Genomic DNA, 5,065 nt, shown 5'->3' with positions numbered 1-5,065 from the left:
AGGGGGTCAGGTTGTAGTGATGCAGTAATTGTGAGGGGTCAGGGTGAGAGTGATGCAGTGAGTGTGAGATGTCAGTGTGATAGTGACGCAGAACATTTGAGGGGCTAGGCTTATCGTGACGCAGTATGGGCAAGGGGTCAGGGTGACATTGATGAAGATGCACTCACAGGGCCAGGTTGTAATAAAGCTGTAAGTGTGAGTGTCTCAGGCTGATAGTGATGAAGTAAATGCAAGGTGGTAAGGCGGTTAGTGATGTTGTAAGTGTGCAGGGGTAGTGTTAGAAGTGACGCAGTAAATGTGAGTGTTGAAGCTGATAGTGACACATTAAGTTTGAGGGACCAGGCTGATCTTGACGCAGTAAGTGTGACGTTGTCAGGATGATAGTTACGCTGTAAGTGTACGGGGGCACAATGATCTTGACGCAGTAAGAGTGGGGAGTCAGGGTGATAGTGACGCAGTAAGCATGAGTGGGTAAGCCTGATCGTGGTGCAATATATGTGAGGAGGTCAGCCTGGTGGTGGTGCAGTATGTGTGAAATGGTCAGGCTGATATTGATGCAGTGTGTTAGGGTCAAAGTGATCGTGACACAATAGGTGTAAGCAGCTCAGGATGATAGTGACACAGTGGATGTGAGATACCAGTGTGATAGTGACGCAGTAAGTGTAAGGGGTCAGGATGACAGTGACACTAAGTGTACGGCCCTCAGTGTGATAGTGCCACAGCAAGTGTGGGGTGTTAGGGTGTAAATGACGTCGTAAGTGAGAGAGGGGCCTTGCGATAGTGAAGCAGTAAGTGTGAGGGAGTCAGGCTGATAATGACACAGTCAATGGGATGGGGCAGTGTTTTAGTGACAAGATAAGTGTGAGACGTCAGTCTGATACTGACACAATAAATGTGATGGAGTCAGTCTGACAGTGACACAGTAAGTGTAAGGATTCAGGGTGATAGTAACATGGGAAGTGTGAGGGCGTGACTGAAAGTGACGCAATAAGTGTGTGGCGGTGAGGCTGATGGGGACGCAATAAAAATTAGGCCGGCAAGGTGAAAATGGCAAAGACTGTGTGAGTGGGTCAGGGTGATAGTGACGCAGTAAATGTGAGGAGGTCAGGGTGCGAGTGACACAGTAAGTCTGAGGGGTCAGAATGATATTGACGCAGTAAGTATGAAGGGGTCAGGCTGAGAGTGACGCAGTCAGTGTGAGGGGGAGAGTTTTAGTCATATACTAAGTGCGAGGCATCAGTCTGAAACTGATACGAAAAGTGTGAGTGGGTCAGGGTGATATTGACGCAGTACGTCTGAGGGTTCAGGCTGATAGTGACGGAATCAGTGTGATTATGCAGAGTTTTAGTAATATGGTAAGCGTGAGGCGTCAGTCTGATACTGACACAAAAAGTGTGATGGAATCAGGCTGATAGTGACGCAGTAGGTTTTAGGTGTGAGGATGATATTAACATAGGAAGTGCGAGGGCGTCACTGATAGTGACGCAATATGTGTGTGGTTGTCAGGCTGATAGTCACGCAGTAAAAATGAGGATGTCAAGGTGAAACTGGTGCAGTTTGTGTGAGGATGGCAGATGGACAGTGATGCAGTAAGTGTGAGGGGTTCACGCTGATATTGAGGCATGCAAGTGTGAGGGGCCAGGTTGATAGTGACGCTGTGTGCTGGCGGGTCCGGCTGATAACGACGCAGAAAATGTGAGTGTCTCAGTGTGACAGTCATGCATTACGTGTGTGAGGGTCAGGGTGATAATGACAGAAAAAGTGTGAGGGGGTCAGGTTGATAGTGATGCTGTAATTGTGAGCTTGATCAGCGTGATAGTGAGAGGCTCGGGCTAATAGCGACACAGTAATTGTGAGGGGGTCAGGGTAGTAGTGACGCAAAACCTGTGATCGGGTCAGGCGAATAGTGATGCAGTACATGTGAGGTGTCAGGCTGATAGTGACGCAGTAAAGGTGAGAGTGTTGGTGTGCTAGTGATGCAGTAAGTGTGAGCCGCTCAGGATGATAGTGACACAGTAAGTGTAAGGAGTCAGGATAATAGTAACATAGGAAGTGTAAGGACGTGACTGATCGTTTCAAAGTAAGTGTTTGGCAGTCAGGCTGATAGTGACGCAGTCAAAATGAGGGTCTCGAAGTGAAAGTGGGGCAGTAAATGTGAGGGCACCAGATGGATAGTGATGCAGTAAGTTTGAGGGGTTCACGCTGAAATTATGGCGGTAAATGTGAGGGGTCAGGTCTATAGTGATGCAGTAAGTGTCGGCGCGTCAGGCTGATAGTGATGCATTCAAAGACCAAATATCCAAGGCTCACTGTAGTGCTGAATAGCGAGACTTCTCAAGGCTAAGATAAAAATCAATATTTCTCATCCTGGTCATAAATCACAATGCTTCATTGTTAAATTGTCCTCTCCTGCTTCTATATTCACCAATGAGGGAACAAAATGTAATTGCACCACCCTGTTTATCTCTTCAAATATTTTGCAACTCTCAATGAGATTACCTCTCTTGTGTTGAAACTGTTAAAAAACGAACGGATTTGCCCAATTTCAATTCACAGGACTAACGTTCATCCATGATATCAAGGCTAATCACCATTCGTGGTATTCCTCATATGACATTAGTATTTTTCCTAAATTGAGGATTATAATTCCTCATACTGTAGTCCAAGTGCGGTCAAACTGAGCCACAATACATTGGAAATAATGCTTCGTTCTCGTGCCCTGAAATCCTTCTGCAGCTTTCACAACAGACTTCTACAACTGCTACTAGACTTCAATGACTTACTAAAAACTTCTCCAAGATGCAATTCTAAAAATCTGTGCATCAGACTTTCTTCTTCAAATCTTCGACAAATAAACTCCACATATTTCCCTCCTGACAAGTAGGATAAAGTCAAATCGTTGCTATTTATCAAATCATGAGGGACATGGATAGGTTGACTCGTGTTTTTCTGCTGGTGAGGAAGTCAAGACTTAGAAAACATCGGTTTAAAATTAGTGGGTAAGGATTTAAAAGGGACGTCAGGGGCAACTTTTTCAGTCGTGTCCATAATGAGCTGCCAGAGAAATTGTTGGAGACTGGTACAACTGTAACATTTAATGGCATCTGGATGGATATATGAGTAACAAGGTTCAGAGGGATGTAGGCCAAAAGTTGGCAAATGGGACCTACTAATTTAGGATAACTGTCCTCAATGGTCAAATTGGAAAGAAGGGCCACTTTCCGTGTTGTATTGTTCAAGGACTTGATGACTCTAGAACAACCGCAAAAACTTTGCAAATAATTCCGTCAAGACGATTTCAAGTTCCAAATCATCGGTCAATCATCCTCTCTTGTGCTCACAAGTTCATTACTTGATGTCAGAACTTACGGATTAGTTGGTTCTGCATTCTTTCTAATTCCGACTTTTTTTTACGAATGTAGCTAGTGTTTATGGACTTAGCATCAACATTTCTAATACCATATTTCGATGAATATTGAAACACAACTTTGGTACCAGATGATGAGCAATTGAGTCAACATCGATTGGACACAGTGAGACAATGATCCTCTCTTCATGTGGTGTACATCCGTGACTCTAAAATTCGATGAAGAATCATTCCCACAACTTCAGCTTTGTCAGGATCTAGTTTGCGGTGAAAGCCTGACAATCTACTAAGGGAACGTTCGTCTGGGTCTCTGCAAAGGATTTGGCGAAATCTTTGGGTCTTGACAATTTGTTCTTCAAACAAAGTCCATATTTCATGAATTAAGTTATTTTAGTATGAAAATTGGCCACTTTCCTGCAGCTGTGATGGCCGAGAGGCTAAGACGTTGGATTTGAAATCCAATGGAGTCTCCCTGCGCAGGTTCGAATCTTGCTCACAGCGTTGAATCTTTTAAAAGTCATTAATTCCTTTGCAGAATTTGGATTTCGTGGAGCTTGAGCTTTGCATTCAATCGAAAGTAAATTTTCAACTGTGAAGAATCCGAAGTAATTTCAAGACGTCTAATTGAATAAATTATATGTCGCGACACAAAAAGCCACCAACTTCCAACACGAATCAGTTTCAAAACATTTGTCGGACTATCATGAAACTTGGATGTTCCGGGGGGGGGGGGGGGGTGGAATTAAGCAAAACAATAAGCAATGCAATACATTTACCTGCAGGTGATGACTTTTTTTTAGGATCAGTTGAAAGTCAAGCTGAGAAAGTGCAACCTAATTTACAACTGACTCTCAAGGCCAATAATCTATTATATCAGCAGTCAATGAATGAGAAAAAGCAACTCCATGTGTGGAAAGGAACTCGACTGATCCAGGTTCCTGGCTTGAGGTGTGATAAGGCAAGGCGATATCAGTGGAGTAGAATTTACTGGAAATATTTGAAATGGAATGTTACCAGTCTTCTGCTGTCCACATTCGTAAGAAACTGTGCATTAAGAACTGAATTTGAAAATTAACGATGAAAATCACACTTAGCCCTCTGCTTGTGGTGTGGCATTGTTCAGAACAATAGGTTGTTGTTGAGGCTAAAATTGACCAAAATAATCGATGGGGATCTTATCCACGGCCTTCGTTGGAGCGGTTGGTGTGAAGAGCTCAGCATGAAGAAGCAAATGCCAATTATTCATCTTGGCTATCTGAATTGCTTAGTTAAACATACTCCCAGTTTAATGTAAAAACATTTGCTCTCAGAGCTAGATGTTTTCATGTCAGCATGTTCCGATCTTAGAAGTAACTCCATGGCGTAGATGTGACTTAAATTTTGACTCTAACGTCACAGATGTTGACACATTTCTGCACCAAAACAGCACAACCATTGATCTCAAATCAAACTGAACAAAGGACTAGTTCACTTAGACACTTCCTTTCTGCAGACTCTGCCAATGGACCATTCAGGCCCGATGTAGGAATAGGGCGTGGTGACATCTGTTCGCAATTGGATCACATCATTCTTGCTCACGATCCATAAACCGTAATTAATTTTGAACTTCTTAGCCATCAGCATGATAAGTGGTATATAATGCACAGGTTTGCTTCTCGAAAGAAAGAGCGAAATCTTATTCAATGGAGACGCAAATTC

General features: G+C 43.3%; 1 non-coding gene across 1 annotated transcript; it reads left to right on the top strand.

The window, feature by feature from the left end:
* The first annotated feature begins 3,786 nt into the window (after positions 1–3,786).
* trnas-uga (transfer RNA serine (anticodon UGA)) lies at positions 3,787–3,868 on the top strand. Its single transcript has one exon. It is a non-coding gene; the product is annotated as a tRNA-Ser (tRNA).
* The last annotated feature ends 1,197 nt before the right edge of the window (positions 3,869–5,065 follow it).

This window comes from Chiloscyllium punctatum, chromosome 34 (genome assembly GCF_047496795.1).
Source record: "Chiloscyllium punctatum isolate Juve2018m chromosome 34, sChiPun1.3, whole genome shotgun sequence".
NCBI classification, from domain to species: Eukaryota; Metazoa; Chordata; class Chondrichthyes; order Orectolobiformes; family Hemiscylliidae; genus Chiloscyllium; species Chiloscyllium punctatum.
Note: the sequence above shows the minus strand (reverse complement) of the source record. Positions and strands in the feature narration are given on the sequence as shown.